The following is a 21,872-nucleotide window of genomic DNA, read 5'->3' as shown; positions in this document are numbered from 1 at the left end:
TGGACTTCCAACCTCTAGCTATAAGGGGGTGCCCTATGGTCCACAGAATGGCAGATAAGGAATTGGGGGCTTTGTGTAAGAGCTAGCATATACTCTGTGAAGAGAGAGGAGAAGCTTCTTGCTTATTCATCCAAGTCATATGATTAAACACTGTATGATTGTTGGGTCATCTACTACTGACACATAGCTATAGCTGTGATAAGTGACATGTAGACACAGCTACTCATTTTTTTTTGTGTTTTAAATACAAACAGATAATAGTGCACAAAACATGGCCGCAAACTTTTCATTCTTTCTAAATAATACATTTTGGCATTTTTTTCCTGGCCACATAAGTATACATTTGTTGTAAATGATAGATAGACACACAAATAGATATATAAAATCAGAAAAATTGGAACTGTCACAATATTGATGAGCCATGTTTCATCTATTCCCCCCGCAGCCTCCTTCACTGGCCAGCTTTGTGACGGTCTTCACCTCTCACTGTTACTAATGCCATTGCGTGAACATCTAAACGCTGCTTCTCTGTACACATACACATGGATTTCTCTAGAATAACTCTCTAGACATGAGATGGATGAATTGAACAGAAAGAACATTTGATGATACAATGTGTTTATAATTTTTTTTTCTACTGGTATAAACCAGTTTCTACTTCCATGAAGGTATAAGTCCATAATTCCATGTGAAACTGGAAAATTCCCTTTAACACAGCATATTAGTGGTTTTCACATTTTATTCAGTTCATAGGAAAACAGAGAGAAGACATTACTAGATAATGAACCAATATTTTTTAATAAAAGTAGCTAAAATGTAGGACTATAAGAGACTCAAACTATGTAATGACTATACTTGGTAAAATCTGGACTTGAAACATTAGAACGAGCACATGATTTTCATGCCCACCCTATTTTTCTCAGGATGAGAACTTTAATTCTCTTCTTTTCCCAATGCTTTCCCCAGAAACCACGCAGGCACACTGCAAGTTCTTTGCTTTACTGTTCCCATCCAGTACTACGGGATTACGGGGCTTCTACACTAGCTTCTCAGAATGATCTTGGGCAGTCTTGAGGATCAGCTCTCCTGTGCACTCAGTGAGTTTGAGTTGGCATTGTGGAGAACAAGCTCCATCATCTCTGCGCTGCCACAGAAGGAACATACAACCTGTCTTGCCTCTTTCGGCACAGGCAGGAAGAATAACACATACTCATTCCTCCCCCACTCCAATGGGCTCGGTGAATCTTCCCAGCACACACTACTGTCCTATGAACAGAACCTGTGGTAAGTTACAGAGAGGAGAAAGCACTTCTGGATAAACTTAGAGAGTGGCCGTGCTGAAGAAGGCGATGGCCAAGTTGGTAATTCATAGATGGGAAGAGGGGACGAGCTGACTTGTCGTCGGGTCAGAATCATCTTGGTTTGTGTGCAACTTCACACCAAGCACCGGATCTTGGCAAATCTCCATGTTGTTGTTTTCTAGCTAAGGTAAAGGTCCTTAAGTTCTGATCTCCTGGTGGCCTTCATTCCAGGATATAGATTCATTAATTAGCTCAAGAAACCACTACTGAGTTAGAGCCCTGTCTTAGTATTCTGTTGCTGTGAAGAGAGGTCACGACCACAGCAACTCTTATAAAGAAAAACATTTAACTGGGGCTTGCTTACAGTTCAGAGGTTTAGTCCATTATTATCATGGTGGGAAGCATGCAGGCAGGCAGACATGGTGCTAGAGAAGGAGCTGAGAATTCTACATTTGGATCTGCAGGTAGTAGGAAGTAAGAGACACTGGGCCTGGCTTGAGCAACTGAAACCCCAAAGCCCACCCCCAGTGACGCACTTCCTCTAACAAGGCCACACCTTCTCACCTCTGCCAAGTAGCACCACACCCTGATGACCAAGCATTCAAGTCTATGAGCCTATGGAGGCCAATCCTGCTCAACCACCACAATCCCCGTTTGTGACTACTGTCCACAGAGCTGAGGTTGCTGTTGTTTTATTATTTTATTTTGGTTTGATTAAATTCACTATCTTCCAGAATTGTTTGAAGAATTACATGTAATACACCAAAAAGGCTCCATCCAGCCCACTGAATCAAGTATCTACTTAATAAATGGCAGCCATAATTATCACTTCTTTCTTTGCCTGTTCTCTCCTTTCAAGAATGATTTTATTTGTTTACCTGTATATTTACTTGTTTGACTGTTCATTCATTCATTCATTCATTCATTCATTCATTATTGTGACTCTAACCAGTTTAGCATTTTCTCTGCATGTGGCTTCTAGTGCTACAGCTTCTTGGGAAAGACACACAAAGCCACAGTTTCTTGGAAATGGGAGGCAAACCACAGCAGGGGGTGGATGTTACGCCTGCTGTATGAACCACAGCACATCCATTAAGCAGTGTCTCATTCTGTACTGCTGCATAATGGTCCAAGGGTGGTCCTCACCAGCATCACTCTTTAAGTGGATGATAGAACAGGGAGACATGGAAGATGCCAGAGTCAGAAAGTGGGGTGGGTGAGGACAAGCGACCTCATATGATTTCTGCATTGCCCCCGAATGCATTTCTACCCTATTCTGCCAGTCAAGTCCAGTGAGATGTTTCCCCTCATTTCTCTACCCTCAAGTCAGAGTTCTCTATCCTCCATCCACGGGCCTCTCCGGCACACACTTGCCTTCTCACTGGTACCCATCACCCTGTCTGACGGTTACTTGATACTCATCTCAATCTCTTGTCAGACTGTCTTCAGTCTGTGGTATCCTTGCTGCTGTACCTTTTATCCATAGACAGAAGTTGGCACGAATCAGGCCCTCAATAAATTCCCACTAGATCATGAAGACACAGGTAAGAACTCAGAAAGTCAGCAGGGCAAAGGTCCAGAGATAAGGCTCAGGCAGAAAATGAATCTGTGGAAGAAATAAAAAAGCAACCCTGACCTTCAAATAACTCGTATTCAATGGAACAGGAGCACAGTAGCAGACAGCCCCAGGATGGGGTTCCTTTTCCCATCAGAGAAAATGAAATTGGACCCTTGTCCTCTGAAATCCATTTATCTGTCTCTTCATTCAGTTTATGTCCAACCAATTAAATGCACCTACTGTTTAAACGGCAGTGAGTTTAGTTCATGTCACAGTTTATCTAGTTAACCTTTTCAGCTCTGAATCTTCATATATCATTTCAGACCAGAGTTCTAGAACTTGTCTGTAGATTTAGCTTTCTTCATTTTCTAGTATGTGGATTAAAATTCCCAAATAGACCAACTCAACTAAAAATAGCATTTGTTCCTCTTCACAGAACCCATTGCAACTATCTGCAAATTTAAATGGCAAAAGAAACTCTTAGGATAGCATCACTTCTACCGTCTTATTCAACCATAATTCTATTAATGATGAATCACTGACTGACGGGCCCAAAATAGATCCATGCAACCTTCTATAGCCAGTTAATATATTAAGCATCATTCCACTTAGCTCCTAATGTAAAAAAGGTTCCTCTGGGTGGGAGGTGGGACAGTTTCATTAGATTCTTTTTATAAAAAGCACCTTGAAAAAACTTCCTGATATTCAGACACCAATCTTGTTCTTTTCCCTTGTGTATATCTGATTTAAAGGTTAATAAGTAATTAGGAAGAACTCTCATCCCCAAATTACCAATTAATGTGCCATCACTTTCATTAAAAAATGTGATTAATTATATTATTGCACCAATGTCTTGAACTGGCCAACAAAAAGTTACCTAGAGCAGTTCTAAATCTTTCAGGGAGAAAGAAATTACTCAAAAATCAATCACTTTCTAAAACTACAATTTGGATTTGAGAGATCACACAAAGGAGCGGAAATGAGTGTCTCAATTATTTAGTGTGGATGGACTCTGACAGGGTGCCATGGTTTATCTTAGGTACTGAGTCATTATTACTAAGAAAACCTATTACGATAGCTTGGCAGATGTTTAATGTGGGACAATGGCAAACCGTAGTTCTTTGGTTCTTGTAACATAAAGCAGCTGTTAATAAATGAGATCAAACTCTTAAACGATCCAGATATGTTTTGTTAGTTTCCTAGGAGACCAAGAATGGAAAGTTATGACTAAATTGCATTATGATTTAAATTCTGTTCTATACCTTAAATGCTTGTGTGAGTCATGTGTTAAATATTCACAGGGATTCCAAAGTTGAAGAGTTCATGATTCAACTTGTACCACCAATCCAAGAACTCGTCTAGAGAGTCCATTTTTAATAGCTTTGTAGATTCTCTTGCTGCTTTCCCAACCATTGCCTGCCTGGATCAAACATGTTCCTAATGGGTGCATGGTGGCTCGGCTGTACTGGGTGCATGGTGGCTCAGCTGTACTGGGTGCATGGTGGCTCAGCTGTACTGGGTGCATGGTGGCTCAGCTGTACTGGGTGCATGGTGGCTCAGCAGATAGCTGTTTGATAAACACGAGGACTGTACCAGTCACAGATCAATGCCATTTTGATATATAGCAACCTCTAATGAGAATCTTTGTCAGGACTGAAACAATGTGGTGTTAGGAACCACACAATCAACTCTCACACAAACTAACCATTTTCTGATGCATGGAGCAGATATTTACTGGTTGCTGGGCAACCAAATATTTCAACACTGACACCAGAGGAAATATGTACTGCCAAGCTAGGATCGGTCGCTTTAGCAATTAGCTCTGCATGGGACTGTCTCCTAGTATCCCTGGTGTAGAACGAACTTTAAAAGACAATCCAAAAATCAATCCCAGGCATCTACTTGAGCAGTTCCTGAGACCAAAACTTTCAGCCCTTAAGGCATGCTTATCCATTTCCTTCTCATATTGAGCAAAGATGTATCCTCCTACAGATCTCCGGTCCCATTCTTTAGAGACCAAGTAGCCCTTCCTCCTAACATGCCAACTCTAAATATTTGGAGAGAGCTATCATGTCTTCTAAGTCTTTCTTTCTCTGAGGTAAGCATATGCAGCACACCCCTTTATATCACATGCTTTCTCACAGTGACTTCTCTCCTCTCCCGATGAATGACACCATTGTTATTTCAAGCTGTTCATGGTTGGGACTGGATGTTGTTGTTTATAGTTGCAGCCAGTGATTTACAGGCATTAATTAAAATTGACACAGGAATAAAAAGTTAAGGGATGTGGGCAGGTGCTTGGATTTCTTTTTTTTTTTAATGTTGACTTGGAAAATGCTGTATTTGAGTTAACATAGTTATGTATTTTATTTGAACCTTGTAAGACAAATGGGAACATCCAACAGGATATACACAATGGATTTATATGTGATGAAAGCAATTTCAGAGTCTGTGATGAGAACATATGCTTGCTAAATCTGGCCATGCATAGAAATCACTGGGGGAGCCACATGTAAACAGAGTCCTAGAATCCATTTTTGGATCTGACCAATAGGCAGCAGTGGCATTGGGGGGTTATTGACATGGAGTCCACAGCGTGAAGATCGGTCTCTTACCTCAGTTAAAATCTACCTAGTCCATAAAGCTTTCTTCCATGTCAGTTTTTCGATGACTGTTGATGTTAATGTGTTTATCCCTTTCCTTGAAGACCTGTTACTAATGATGTGTATCCACAGCCTGACATGTAACAATTAACTGTTAACATGCTTTCTATCTAGTCTATGTAAAACGCCAGCAGTCCAATGAGTTCCATCTCTGAGTGCAGTCCTCTCGCCTGATACAATGTGGCCAATGACTCACCTCACAGGTCCTGATGTAAGAGCCCAAACCAGCATGGAAAGGAACCTCCGCTATGCAGCCTAGCCGAGCCCAGACCAGCATCTAGAGGAGCCTCGGATGCTATGCAGCCTAGCCGAGCCCAGACCAGCATCTAGAGGAGCCTCGGATGCTATGCAGCCTAGCCCAGTGCCACTGTTCCAGTGAGTTCATGATTAATGACTGGGTGTTGATGCAGGATCAATTCCAATTTTAAATGTCACATTCAAAGAAAGGATGCTCACATGAGCTAACAGCCGATAGAATAAAGTTGGAAATGTGGACATGGAACAAGATACATCAGGAAAACATCCCCCTCCTTTTAAAGGCAGTAGTTGTATAAAGTTATGCCATTACTTGTGTCAATGAATAAACTTAACCAAAGGTCATGGTCATAGTGAAGTAAAGTAGAACCTTAAAAACACCAAGAGAATAGGGAAACATAGGGTAACATGGCACCACTCCCTGAAAAATCAATGTTAGAAGAAAATGCACATATAAGAAGATAGACAGTAGTATTAAAACGCATTTTAATACTGTAGTTCTTCAGCTGGTCTAGGATACCAAGACAAATGGTTATGAACATAAAGTACTTGGATGACTTAAGCTTGAGTGAATGGCTGACACATTGGTGTATGTAACCTTGCACCTTCAGAACAGGAAATGCGCCTTCTCGGGGGTCATGTGTCATGTACAAACATCAATTTTAATCTGCACCCAAAACACTTGAGTGCATTTCTCGAGTAAAAAAAAATGTAAGCTTCTTAATGATAAAATGTTGGAAATTAATAGTGCAACTTCTAAGGGAAATGTCCCAAATGGCTTGCATATTTTAGAAACACCTGCATAAGTAAGGCTGAGGGGGGAGAAGAGCATATCACAAATGTGAGGATGTTATTTCACCAAAGTCTGTCAGGTATGGCCACGGCTGTTTTACACAGCAGACATGGTTAAATAATAAACAGTAGAATGGGGGAGGTGTTTCAAATAATAAAGACCGAACAGGACTACGGCTTCTGCTTAGGATGGGACGGGGGTCAAAAAAGGAAAGAAAGCAAGCACGGAATTAAGTTTTAGAAAATCTTAAGAAGAAATAAATTTATCTTTTTTAGAATTGATAATTAAGACCAAACACAAATTCTTCATATAATATAAACATCTCCTTGGTTTTTAAAAAAAAAAAGCCACAAATTGTATTTAGAAAGAACATTGACTTAGAAGAGCAAAATTAATTCTTTTGAGGGATAAAACTTGAAACCTTGAGGAAACAATAATTTTAGGAGATTTGTAAACCAAAATGAACTTAATGAGAACTTCTAGAAAAAATAAAGAAATTCAATTATTTATCAAGAAGTTATCGGACCTGGAAGTACAGCCATCTGAAGATCTGGGAGGACCTGGAGGGACCTGAGGGAGGAGTTTGGATCCTGGCTATAATTAAAAACATGGGTTTGAGATCCAGTAAGTATAATCTAGGTTTTTATTTATGATTGAAGTTGGAAATTAAAATTCATTCTGAGAAATGAAAAATCAAGTAGAAGCCGGCAAGGTGGCACACACCATTAATCCCAGCATTCGGGGGACAGAGGCAGGTGGATTCCTGAGATCGAGAACAGCCAGGTCTACACAGCAAGTTCCAGTACTGCCAGAGCTACACAGAGAAACCCTGTCTAGAAAAAAAGAAAGAAAGGAAGGAAGGAAGGAAGGAAGGAAGGAAGGAAGGAAGGACAGAAGGAAGGAACAAATGAAGGAAGGAAAGAAAGAAAAAAATCAAGTAGAATTTTTTGTTTAAAATATTTAAGGGAACAGTTGGAGAGACGGATCAATGGTTAAGACCTTTCATTGGTCTTGCAGGGAACCTACGCTCAGTTCTCAGCACTCCCACTGGGCAGCTCACAGCCACTTGTAACTCTAGTCCAATGTTCTCTTCTGGCTTCTGCAAGCACTGAACAAACAAACAAGCAGGCACACACACAAACGCAGAAATAGAAATAAACAAAATTTTTAAGATGTGCAAAAATTGCTCAAGAAATGGTTAATACAATTCCAAATGGTCTCAAGATGTGGCCAAGGAGGAAGTGAACACAATAGAAGCTTCACCTACAACAGCTACATTGAGCCTATAATGAAAAGGAAGGGTGTGATAGGTAAGCAGGAAAAGATTGAAGTCTGTTGAGATAATAAATCACATTCTCCAGGGGCTGTGCCACCTGAGACTCAGCTTCTGTGCGAACATGGAGACGACCTCTTTAGAGACCACTGAGAACAAAGGACCAGGAGGGATGTAAAAGTTTGCAAAGCCACAGCAGAGAACATAAAATGAACTCTTGTGTGCACCCCCCCACACACACACACTGTAATTCACACACATCTGGCTAGCCTCTGCCACCACCACCCAGCCAGGGGCACTGCCATTTCTTAAAGAGCCAAAGATCCCCACACCAGCTTTTTGTCCCCAGTGCCTTCTGTAACTTCCCCAAGGCGGAGTGGCCTTCCACAAGGCAAATCAGGGCCTACTAGCCCTGCATTCTAGCCCAGTGTCAAATAGAAAATGGAAAGTCCTACATGGTTTTGCTCCTACTCATTGCCTAGCAATCTTGTTCCTAGGCATTGGTAAAGACTTCCATCCCATGCTGGCCACTTCCTTTTCTCTGTACCTGGAAAATCCCTCTTCACTAGGCATCCTTCTCCTCCTTGGGGTTACAGTTGCCAAAGCAACACCTTGGAGGCAGCATCCTAGCCATCTTTTTCTGCATAAAGTTGTCCCTAAGGACACTGTTTCAGTTGGAATCCCTTGCTTCTTTTCCATCACAACAGCAGGTGGAAAACACAAATATATTTTCGGAAGGGGAGGAAACCTATATCCCATTTACTTGCATGTTGCCCCAAATAGAATGACAGCCCATGAGGTCAGCAAACTAATTTCCAACGCTTGGCTCAAGGGCGCTCACACTGTGGATGCACAGTATTTCATGAATGAATAGTGCCTTTGATAAGTTATGGTTATTTTCTTTTGTTAAAAAGTGAACTGAGGGACAATATAAGCTTAAAGAGTTTATCGGAACAAAGAGTAATTCAGTTGCTGTGTGCTTTAGACTGGTGGAGCCTGGGCCCCTCTTGCTTTAGATGAGGCACTCAGAAGGAATAGCTGGTGCTAAAGTTTGCTTATGTTTGCGAAGCAAACAAAGTCAAGGTCACACGAGGCTCTGCTGGCGTGTCTGCTCAGCAACTCTCGGGGCCGGGTGTCCATTTCAACTATTCTGGTCTTGTGTTGCTACTGTCATTGTTTCTACGTAAAACTGCAAACTCCGTGAAAGCAAGGTCCCCGGCTCTTGTTCAGGAACTGAATGCAGTGCTTAGTGCTTAGTAGGGGCTAAATGATGGTTTGCAGAGCATTTAAATGAATACAGGTGTCTTCAGTTCTCCAGGAAGTGAAGTTTCTTTGTTCTTGGCCTCACATTCCATTTAGAACACACTGGCTTGGATGGAATTCCTCATTAAGAACGCTGTTACCCAGTGCTTTCCAGATGTTGCGGCTCCTGTGAAGAGCTGGGTGCCCAATGGGAATGGAAACAGGGATCTGTGAATTAGCAGTCTCTGACAAAGCCTGCAGATGATTAATTTTAGATTCCAAGCATCTGGGTCAGAGCTGAGTTTCACGGCAGGTGTGGAAAGGATCTCTCTGGTGTCATTAATGATTTTCCTACGGGCTAGGAACACTTGAGATACTCCTTCATATGAGATTTGAGCCCGAACTGGATGGCTAGTTAATAACAACTTACATACACTGTATTCACCAAGTGAGCTTCCTTTTTTAAAATGACAAATGTATCTTTTAACATTTAAAATGATAAATGTATCTTTTGGGTGAGGTGCACACTTATGTGGTGTATGTAAAAGCCTGAGGTTAACACAAAGTATCATGTCTCAATCATTGTTTGATGGTATTCATTAATTTAATTTATTTTGAGACAGGAGTTAGTAGTCTGTCAGTCTAGTAAGCTCCTGTCTATAAATAGATAGATAGATACATACATAGGTAGAGATAGATAGGTAGGTAGGTAGGTAGGTAGATAGATAGATAGATAGATAGATAGATAGATAGATAGATAGATAGAGATAGAGATAGATAGATGATAGATAGATAGATATAGATAGATAGATATAGACAGATATAGATAGATGATAGATAGATAGATAGATAGATAGATAGATAGATAGATAGATAGATAGACAGATAGGTAGATAGGTAGGTATAGATAGATGGATAAAATAGTCCTGTCTCCACTCCCCCCATGTTAGGGTTATACATGCTTATCATCACACCTAACTTTACATGGTTGCTGGGAATTGAACCCAGGTCCTTCTCACACAGCAAACACTCTCCTCACTAACTATCTCCCCAACATTGGATGATTCATGCGCCTTAAGCACCCAATGACACCCTTTCAGCCAAAAATCACGTGTACTATTCTTTTTAAAAAAAATAAACAAATGTTCTGGGAAGATGAAAATTTAAAAATTCTTAAATTCAATGAAATTTTAAAAAGTCGAAAGTTGACTCTTCTGCTGTAACTAGCTTAAGGTCTTGGAAGAATTTTCCAGTCCATCATCCTCTCAAGATCACCAGCTGTAAGGCTTCATCTTCAGTGTGGGTCCACAGCCTCAAATTGTAAGAAGATGGTCTTGTTGGTCACGTCGCTAAAATTCTAGTTGCTTGGGCAGGGTGGCTTAGCTAATTGTGACTGCAGAGAAAGAGGCCAACACTTCCTCACTCCCCACTTCCTAACCTTAAAGGTCAGCACTCAAGGGGAGGATCTGTCCGCAGAGTATCGGTGCTGTTCTTGGCCATGACAGGGCTGAGAAAGGGTGGTGCGGACTGCGCTGTAATCTCTGAGCCGGAAGAAACCGAATCAAACCAGGTGGAAGGAATATGCTACTTAGCATTAGTAGGGTCAGCTCACGGGAAAACTGTGAACGGGTGAAGCTCGTTGCTGGTGTAGCCCCTGCCGAGCTGGCCCGGGCTCCACAGCTCCAGGGTTGTGGCCCCTGGCACGGTGTGGAGTTGGCATTGTCTGTTTCTTGGGGATTTGTTCCAGCTGGCACAGGCAGGTTCCACGTTCCAGGGTCTCTGCAGTGAAGGGAGGGGTACAGGGCTGTCTCCCACTCTAAAATGGAAGTTTGCTCATTGAAGGGTCACACTGTCCTTATTTGCTAACAGAAAAATGCCCAGGGAGCTTTTAAAGTCCTCTCAAATGCAGAGTTTAACAGGGATTAAAACATAATAATAACAACAAGACACTTACAGCACCTACGACACAAAGGACAGGGCTCATGTGGGGCCGTTTTGGTGCAGACTGTACCGAAGAACGGCAGAGCCTAGCCTTGAATTGAAGGGGCGGGGCTCTTTAACAAGAGTTGACATGGACAAAGAATTGTCTGCTTTTTCTTTTGCCCAGGCAGGGAACTAAAGAAAAAAAGCAAAGTCATCTAAAGATAATGGCTCTATGAAATAAAAGGGAATATGGTAATTGAGAAAACAACCTTAGACTTTAAAAAAAAAATAACTTCTGAATTGAATTTAACTTCATAGGCAAAAATACAAGTCTGTACCGAGTTTGGAGAACTGTAGAGACACCCAGCAGTTCAAAAATCCACTCACTGCTCCCCACCCCAGTGTGTGTCTGTGTGCAGTACTGGGAATCGAACCTAGGGCACCATGTGTGCTGTGCAATCACCCTAACTCCGAGCCACAAAGCCAGCCCAATCCATGCATTTTAATAGCTTTGCAGAGACACTTGAGACACAGCTCCATGTGTCCTGCCTGTTGGGACAGCTGTAACCGCTGAACGTGACACACGGATGTCTGGGGACATCAAACCCAGAGTCCCACTGTGCAGAGCCTTGGTGCTGGCATTGACCATAAGCTACGGCGAAACTGAGAAACAGCTACCTGGAAAGGTGATTTGAATTTTATCATAACAGTAATAAGTGTAAGATTTCAGGATATATTTCTATATGTGCTTCTGTATCCAATAGCTGCCGGACACTGGGATAGAAGAATGAGATCTCTACCTCGTGGCTTTACCTCCCAGTGGAGAAAACCAGACAAACAGAAAACACCACTTCAGGATAATTTCTGAGGGGGCTTTGTGGGGGCAGGGCTGTGATATTTCAGTTAATGCCAGACTAAAATGAGGAACCACTAACCTCAAAGCCCACCCCCAGTGACACACTTCCTCCAACAAGCTGCATCTACTCCAACAAGGCCACACCTCCTAACAGTGCCACTCCCTGATGACTAAGCATTCAAACCACCACAATGGTAAGAGCAGAATCAAGCTGGGCTTAAGGTCCTTAATTCATCAACTGAATGAATGACACCATCTGTTGAGAATGAGAATACTGGGAACAGAAGTAAGAATGGGGCTGAGGACGCAGCTCAGTGGTAGAGTGTTTGCCTAGCATGGGTGAGGTCCTAAGTTCAATCCCCACTCAGATACCTATGTAGAGACTCAGGGTAAGCAATGGACACCAGAGTTAAGGAAGAAATCAGAGCTGAGATAGGATATAAGAAGGACTCACCAATATTTCTAGGCACTGTATCAGATGAGGTCATATCAGGAATCAAGATTTCTGGCAGATGGGCCAGCAAGTTCAGGGCCTTACAGGTGAATACTCATTTGATAGGTCATGATGGATATGAGGGGATGCAAGGATGGAGGACGGAGAGACTCCCCATCTGGAGGAGTGGCCAGTGAGGCAGGGAAAACCTAGCTCAGAGAAAACAAGCAAGGGGCTCACCGATGCAGTGCTAACATCATCTTCCATGTGTAAGGGCAGCTCACAAGTCCATCTGTCTTGGCGATTGTGAGGACGGAAGGCATGGAACACAGTGCTAGACCCACAGTGTCCGGCGGTGGCCATCTCGTGGATGAACGAGGCAGACTGCTGGGAGAACACATCCTTGGTCCCGGCCTGCCAGCACTCCAAGGTCTAACGTTATCTCACGGACTGCCGAGTGTAGCCAGGCCACTGGTTCTTTAAGGCACCTGCATCACCATGCAGCTGCAACACCTGCGTGGCAGCTGCCGCCTGCAGAGAGACTGTGTTCTGCAGCCAGCGTCTGCATTTCCCATCAACTGCAGTCTCTGGAGCACTGAGAGCAGAGGTACTAGTGTGCGTCACGTTTCTGGTTTCTTTTCAGTTTGCCCATCCGGCTAACGACTGAGGATGAGTGAATGAATGAGTAAATGAATGAACCCTCCCTCTGTGTGCATGGGGAATGGGTTTCAGTGCCGCCGTTGGATGTTAAATCCTAGCTCCCCCAGCCCTCATGTGAAATGGTGCAGTAGTTGCACCTCAAGCACCCACGTCATTTTTTAATGCTGATCTTCTCTACTTATCATTTATACTCATCCCTGCTTACTCAAAATACCTCACGGAATCCAAATGTTAGGCACACACTTGCAACGTTGTGTTGATCAGGGAATGACAGATCAAAAAGGTCTGCATAGGTTCAGTTCAGAAGTACTTTCTTTTTTAAAATTTCAACCCATGGTTACTTGAATGCCCCTGTGGCTAAGGCAGGCTGTGGTAATCAGACCTGAATTAGATGACAGTGTTTGTTTGTTTCTGAGACAAAATATGTACCACAGGCTAGCTTTGAACTCATCATGCATCCCAGGCTGGCTTTAACTTTGCAATAATCTTCCTGCCTGGGGCTCCCAAATGCTGGGAGCCCAGGGATTACAGGTACCACCATACCATGCCTAGCCAGGCTTTCTGTAGTGTTTTCAGTTAAAGTATGCTTTCCCAAAATACGTGTTAAAATCCTCACCCCCAGACCCACAGAATGTGACATTATTTGGAAAGTGTAATTTCTGATTTAATTCATTCCAGCCATACTGGAAGAAATAGAGTCCCTAGTCTGATATAACTGGTATCATATTATGGAGGAGAAATTTCGGTACAGACTCAAACAGGATGAATAGAGACAAAGGGAGACACCACCAGGAGAAGGAGAGGAAGGAGTCACACAGGAAGACACCACCAGGAGAAGGAGAGGAAGGAGTCACACAGGAAGACACCACCAGGAGAAGGGGAGGAAGGAGTCACACAGGAAGACACCACCAGGAGAAGGGGAGGAAGTCACACAGGAAGACACCACCAGGAGAAGGAGAGGAAGGAGTCACACAGGAAGACACCACCAGGAGAAGGGGAGGAAGTCACACAGGAAGACACCACCAGGAGAAGGAGAGGAAGGAGTCACACAGGAAGACACCACCAGGAGAAGGAGAGGAAGGAGTCACACAGGAAGACACCACCAGGAGAAGGGGAGGAAGGAGTCACACAGAAAGACACCACCAGGAGAAGGGGAGGAAGTCACACAGGAAGACACCACCAGGAGAAGGAGAGGAAGGAGTCACACAGGAAGACACCACCACCAGGAGAAGGAGAGGAAGGAGTCACACAGGAAGACACCACCAGGAGAAGGAGAGGAAGGAGTCACACAGGAAGACACCACCAGGAGGAGGAGAGGAAGGAGTCACACAGGAAGATACCACCAGGAGAACGAGAGGAAGGAGTCACACAGGAAGACACCACCAGGAGAAAGAGAGGAAGGAGTCACACAGGAAAACACCACCAGGAGAAGGAGAGGAAGGAGTCACACAGGAAGACACCACCAGGAGGAGAGGAAGGGAGCCCACCACATGCCTGGCAGGAGTCTGGACGCACAACTGCTGAACAGAGGCGACAGTGGGACACTCCTGTGGAGATGACAGAGCAACATGAAGTCACAAGGAGCACAGAAAGGTGCACGTCCATTTTTGAGATTCATTGGCAGAGAAGAGAATTTGTCCCGAGTGTTGGCAAACTCTGAGAGGCAAAGACCGAGTTGGAATGGGCAGCCGCAAGCCTGAATCTTGGCATGTACCCACTGTTAGGGAGCAAAGGACAGACAAGGTGGCACCAGAGAAAAACAAAAAACAGGGGACGGAGGGCAGAGGGCCAGGAGAAGAGTGTGGCAGCAGAAATTTCTAGCATAATCAAGGCTGCACCATGAAACTGACCCATTAAAGAAAATGGTAAAGTGGCGAATGTCAACAACACCCTAGGGTCTGGAGATCACTGGTGGACATCAGTGGGTCCACCTGCAGTTGGAGAGCTCCCTCCGTTAGTGCGTGTGTTCTCTCCCTGGCTACTCTTGCATTTCTGCTACGGACCAGACGGAAGCCGCATTAGGAGCTGGGCACCGACGGGAACAAGGTGCGCTCCTGTGGTTTGGGAGCCACAGGCTCGAGCTGAAGCATCTTCTCCCAGGGTCAGGTGATATACAAAGGGCAGAAAGGCATGGAGGGAGTGTGCACAGGGTGGGTCCCTGGCCCATCCAGCAATGCAGACGCCGGTGATAGAAAAGTGGATGTATTTGATAGGACCCCTAAAGCCTGGACTTGTACTGAACCCCACAACGCTAATAGCGGACTTTATTTCTTCTGGACTCACATAAGTTACAGATACAGTGCCACCCTGAGCCAAAATCATTTTTGTGACAGCAATCTAGTGAGTGATAATATAATATTGGCATCACACAAAGAAAAACCACAACACCAGGCATGGTGGTACGACTCTAATTCCAGCATCCAGGAGGCAGAGGCAGGCAGATCTTTGTGAGTTCTAGGCCAGCCTGGCCTACAGAGAGAGTTCCAGGCCAGTCAGGGTTGTACTGACTGACCCTATCTTAAAAAAAAAAATCAACAACAAAACAAAGAAAAGAAAATATTGTGTGTAGCTTGCTTTTTCCTTATAATTTCTCTCTTGCTTAATTTTAAAATTTCTAGTATATAAACATGTTTATTCCTGGGGGCTTCCACGCTAAAAATTTTCCACTTCAATGTACTAAACTTACTAAATATGAATATGTTAAGACAGGAGGAATTCTAAAATCGATCCCACAAGTGGAGCTGAGAGGGAGGAGCAGATGTGGGTCAGACTTGCCTGAGGTCAGGTCCTTTCTCCACCATTTACAAGTCTGGTGGCCACAAGTGACTATTTAAACTTTTGAATCTATGTCCACATTTATCATACTGATTTAACATATTTGTCTAGCAGGATTATGAGACAGTACAAAAGTGACTGGCCTATAGCCGATGCCATATGACTACAATGATTACTACTGAAAATTTAAAAATGTCTGAGACTGTATTTGAATTCAGGTCAAAAGCAGGCACACGGTTTACAAAATGTCCGCTAACTACTGCATATAATCAGCCTCGATTTGCAGGCCAGCAGTAATTCAAGCACTTCAGCTTCAGGTCAGCCAATTACATATTTTGACATGGTTTTAAGAAATTTCTCATTGTTTTCTTTCTGAAATTCTTACCCATAAATTGTAAGCCTAAATTGTAGCTTCCTGCACCATCGGGCAGCTTATTGCTGGGACCCCATTAAACAATGAGATTTTTTTTCCTTCATCTTAGCATTTAGAAAGAACCGGAAGGAGGAAGAGGCAGGTGTGACAACACACGCAGCGTGGAGGAGGAAATGCGTTGTCCGTTTTTCAGCGAGGCCTTGCACTTCCATAGCCACACCTGTCTCGAAACTCCTGCGGAGAACTTCCCGCTTTTAAACTCTGCTGTGATACTTGTATCAGGGCCATCGTCCACGGTGCACCAGCTAAGTACTGTATAGCTTTCAGGGGCCAAATAACATGGTCCACACCCGAAATGCAGCGCACCCCATATGATCATACACTGCAACCTGCCCAAGAAACTGGCATGCTTTTGTGACGAACACTTGCTACCACTGAGCAGGTTTTTATTGGTCATTTATTATACATCAGACACCATTCTGTGCTCTGGGGCACCACAGTGATCTTAGCAGACCCAATCCGCATCCTAAGCAGCTTCGGTTCTCACAGAATAGAGGAAGTAGGTGGATGATACCAATAAACAAGGTGTGTAGCCACTCTGCTGCGGGCCTTAGGGGGAGCACAGAGAGCCTAGGGAGGAGGTAGTAGGGTCCCAGACATGGTGGAATTGGCAGAGAGCTTCACGTGCTTTAGAGAAGCCTCTGGAGGACGTGGGAGGACAATCTGTCCACAGAATCGAGGCAAGAGAGCTCTAAGCAGAGCAAAGGGTACAGACAACAGCCCAGAAGCAAAGCCTGCTGGGTATACTGAGAGGAGTCTGAAGACCTAGATGGCCGGAGTAGCAGATAGCATTCAGAGGAGGCCAGGTGGCCGGCACAGGATGCAGACACATCTCCCTGGACCAGCGGGTTATCTTCCACGAGGTGAAAAGCCACTCAGAGGCCCTGAACGGTGAGAAGTGACATCCAACCGGGGTGGCGGAAGACTCACACTGTCTCCCTCGGAAGTAGCACTTCTGTGGACGTGTTTTCGTGGTGTATGTGCATGTGTGTGCGGGTGTGCTGAAGGGATGCAAGTATGCGAGTGTGTAGCTCGCCATTTCAGTGAGGCTGCTTGGCGAGTGAGTCCCAGGGACCCACCTGCCTCTGTCTCTCAAATGCTGGGGTTACAGGACCACATGGCCACCCACAGGCTTAGCTTTCACGTGGGTGCTGGAGATCTGAACTTACCACTGCACGGACAGACATCGCCACGGCCCATCAACTAATTTCTATTTAGAAAGGTAATAGCTAAGTTTCTAAAAATTATCTAAACAATTTCCCCAAGTACTCTGGGAATACTTTCAGCCAAAGTTAGCAAGACGACTTTAAAAGTAGGTTTCTCATTTAAAAGCTGAATTCAACTGTTTAAGAAAACTGAAACCCCTAGTCTCAATAAACAATTAAAGTTAATTCATGTATTTTTTTTTCAGATGTTCCCGTTTGCAAAAGAGCCCAGATTAATTCCTGACAGTTACAAGAAAAAGGATCTGAACAGAAAATTCCCAAACGTGGCAACCATTGAGGAAAAGCATCTCATGGATAGCAGAGAGGGGGTTAATTTGGTCAAGGTCAAAGTTCTGGCAGCAGATGAATTCTCTGCTTGTAAGGCAGTTTTGTCCAGCTTGGCTTCTGCCGAGTCACCCTAACTTGTGGAACAGTGTTCCAGAATGCGAGCTGTCCTTCTGGAGATCATTGCTGTGATGTCGGCTCACAAGTGAAGTGGAACCCTCAGAATAAAATCACAGCTGCCGGCGTTCTCTTCCCACCAGCTGCAGCCAGGGAACAGCGGCACAGCGCACAAACGCCGCTGTCAGAACCATGACGTGTTTCCCCAGCACGGCTCTTCTTAGAGCATTTTTATATGCGCTGCTTTCCCTTCAAACACCTCAGCAAACCATTTTTCAACACCTACAAATTTGTTTTAGCATATACTTACAGGAAAGTTTAACCACATGTACAAACATAACAACAAGAAAAAAAAAAGTGTGGGGTCCCATTATTGACACACCGGCAGAGATTCCTCTCACAGCACTCCCATAGTGCTTACAAAACATGTTTTAGCAAACGACATCACAATCTCAAATCTTATTATTACAATTTTTAATGTCGTGACTAATTTGTAGGACTGAGGAGCTGCGGCCTCCCTTCAAGCCCATCATCAAAATCAGTGGCAGTTCCGGGACACGTGTGGAAGGGAAAGGAAACAGCATTGCCACTTCCTGACGTATTCAGCCCTGGGTAGGGATATGGGGAGTCGGGCAGAACTCAGAGCAACCTTGTGGAGTAAGAGCAGACTCAACTCTAAGCAAGAGGAAGCTGGAGTCAAGGGGATAAAGCAACTTTTCTGTAAAGAGGTGGGGAGCAGAGTCCAGGGACAGTCGCTGAAAGCTTTGTTCGTGGTCTCTGTTACAGGCGGCTCCACCAACAGTGCCATCCTGTTTAATACACAGCTTGGATTCTTCACCCCAAATGCTTCAGTCTAGAAGTACTTTAGACCTTTTCCCAGATTTTAAACCATTTTTTTTTCTTCTAATTTTGACTGTAACTCATCCCATGAAGTCAGATGTAGAATCTTCCACCGGTAGAATTATGCCAGTGATTTTAAATATTTCAGACCTTGGAGGTCTGTGGTGATATTTTGTTTGTGCTCTGACAAATGAAGCTTGCCTGGAGATCAGAGGGTAGAGCTAGCCACTAGTTGATCACAGAGGCCAGGCAGTGGTGGCTCACACCTTTAATCCCAGCACTTGGGATCTCATGCCTTTGATCCCAGTACTTGGGAGGCGCACACCTTTAATCCCAGCACCAGGGAGGAGGAAACAGGAAGTGATACGGCTGGGCAGAGAGAGGAATATAAGGTGGGCAGAGACAGGAGCTTAGCCCCCTTTTCAGTCTGAGGATTTGGCAGAGGTAAGAAGTCTCTCTGGAGGTAGGCTCCTTTACTTCCCTTATCTTTCAGGGTTTACCTCAATGTCTGACTCTGGGTTTTCATTAAGACCAATCAGAATTCACACTACAGAGTTCTGAATAACAGATGATCAACCTGTGTTAAATAAGAAAGATAAGTAGCTTCGGGGGATTAGCCTCACCATTTTTTGAGCTGCTCTTTTCTGCATGTGTAAGCCGTGCGTCCTGTTGTAGGAACTTCTAATCTTAAAAACAACGCTGCAAAATGGACATGCCAGCGTGCAAGCAGTTGTGCACACCTTAGCCATTTTCACCAGCATATATTCTCACTACTGCTTCTCACTACTGCTGAGGGCCTGGAGTCAGTAAGGCATAAATAACCCGGGGAGGGCAGGGTGGAGGGTGAGCAGGTGTTCAGACTGAGGCCCAACTTATTTCTGGTCCTGTAGGCAACTTTCACATTCTTTACATTTTGATAACTCAACACATATAATATCACATGCAAATTAAGTCACCTGCAAGTCCACAGCTCTCACGGGGGACTGACGGCCTGCGGCAGTTTACCAGGATGCTCCCACACTGGACAGAGAGTGCACCGGACACTTCTGGAAACGAATCTGAAAGTCTCTTTTCTCTTGGATAATGCCCAACAGGCTCGTGGTTTGTTCCGTGAATTTTGTGTTAAACGTAATGTCATTCATGTCCTGGAACTGAGTGTGGTCCTGGTGAGCCCATGGTGATGGGATGAGTTGTAAGGATCAGGGCTATAGCTGCACGTTTAGCCAGAGGTATTTAAAGGGCACTGAGCCTTGGTAGGTTGACAGCATTTCCCCTATATTTCTCTAACTTTAAGAAACTTACAAAAATGGTAATATTTAATATTATCTGTTCAACTAGAGAAGGCTGGATTAACACAAGTAATTACAGATGACTTGAGAAGTTAGGGCCTCATCTCCGATGTGTTTCCAGATCATTTTTCCTCTTCCACTGGGTAATTTTAGTAGTAACATTAAACAAACTAATACATATGTTGACAACAAGGAAGCGAAAATTCACAAAAAACACCAAAAAAGGATGTCACGAGGGCAAAAATATGAAGCCATCTAAGTCAAAAATATCAGTAAACTTTTCTAAATGACAAAGCCTGAGATGCACCCTTCATCTTCGGATAGCAAGTCGGGTGACTTTGAGTGAACTGCTAGTTATGGGTTCCCTGGTGATACTGTTAGAGTGACAAGTATCTTATGCATACGGGATGTCTGGGAGGTGCCATCTCTCCTGGATGACTGAGACTGGACTAAAGCTTTAAAGCCCCACTGCTTTCTATAGGGAACACTGCCACTGTGAAGACTGGAGAGGCAAATTCAGACCGCCTTTCCTTTTTTGATGAAAGGAAAAAATAATAGCAATACACAAATGGACTCAAACTATTAGAGTCCAAATCAATTACAATTGATCTGTCCAGCTTTCATTTTAGTCTAGTCTGATGAACCTTTCTGACAAAGGTCTAAGATACTGGTGGCTGAACAGACAGAGTACACATCCCACTTCTCAAACTTTACTTCTGCTGAGCTAAAAATAGAATCTTCTGCTTGTAGTGTAGACAGGGCTTTCTTTTTAAAGACACATAAATATTAACATTGGTTTGAAGACTTATTTACAGAGTGATAAGTTGGAATTATGTCTCCTAAGACATGATTTTTGTATATGTATTTCTATACATGTGTATACGTGTATGTGTGTGCGTGCATGTGGAGTTGAGGACAGCCTGGATGTTGTTCCTCGGATGTAATCTGCTCTCGGTTGAAGCAGCAAAGCAGAGGCTATCCCTGGAACCTGCTAACTAGGCTGGGCTGGCCACAGACATCCTCCTGTCTCCACATCCCACGCACTGACTGGGATTACAAGTGCCTCCACCATGACTGGTTTTTTATTTTGTTTTATTTTATTTTATTTTTTCACATGAATTCTAGGTATAAACTCAGGTCTTCACAAAGACTTTATAAACTGGGCTATTTCCCTGCTTTGAGATGTAATTTTTGACATATGATTTAATCACCTCAAACACCTGAGAATGGGGTCGGGTCACTTCCATAAACTAGCACCGTGGCTTCTCAGGTACGACATCAGAGCAATATTTTTAAGATTGGTGAGCATACTGGAGTTTTTCATAGGCAGAAACATTAAGCTGTATGTCTGAACCATCTCTAGTATCACAATGTCACTGTGCCCTTAAGAATACCTCAGCCTATCTGGAATTCAGAGCAGCGTAATTTCAGGGTTGCAGAAAACCGCAGAGAGATAAACTATCCCACATCTTCCAAGTTTTTCATTGAATTTTTCCATTTCTCCAAACCCAGACCCTACCAAACCCAACACAACTGGGGCAGGCCAGCCTCCTCAAACATTCCTTGTCCGCCGGAAGCCAGTTCTCTTCTAAGGCCTCCTGGAGAAGTGTTCTGTCTTTTCCTGTATGGCACATGGCTTTCTTCCCGCACCACAATATTTGCCGATGTGCCCTATTTCCCCACCAGACATGAGCTCATCAAGAGGACATCTGAATCACACTGAGATCTTTGCCGACGTTCCTTACAGACAGTAGGTCCTCAGAGAACCCAATATTGAGTGTGCACTCAGTAATTTCTGCTAGCCGTAAAACATTTTAAGACAGAATGAAAATGCTCTCAAGAAGCATTTTAGGAAGGCTCTGGTTGAGAAGGAAAGCCACAAGAAGAGAAATTGAGATGTGAGTCAGAGTGACTGGCACATGAAAGTGACAGGTGTGGCTTCTTCACCTTTATGGAACCCAGAGGAGATCA

At 43.8% G+C, this 21,872-nt stretch overlaps 1 protein-coding gene across 8 annotated transcripts in view; it reads right to left on the bottom strand.

Annotated features, from left to right (window-relative positions):
* Mbnl2 (muscleblind like splicing regulator 2) overlaps window positions 1-21,872 on the bottom strand; it is a 159,511-nt gene that overhangs the window by 87,575 nt on the left and 50,064 nt on the right. The window lies entirely within an intron of this gene.

This window comes from Peromyscus maniculatus, chromosome 9, assembly GCF_049852395.1.
Source record: "Peromyscus maniculatus bairdii isolate BWxNUB_F1_BW_parent chromosome 9, HU_Pman_BW_mat_3.1, whole genome shotgun sequence".
Lineage (NCBI taxonomy): Eukaryota > Metazoa > Chordata > Mammalia > Rodentia > Cricetidae > Peromyscus > Peromyscus maniculatus.
The sequence above is the reverse complement of the archived record's forward strand: the minus strand, read 5'-3'. Positions and strand labels throughout refer to the sequence as shown.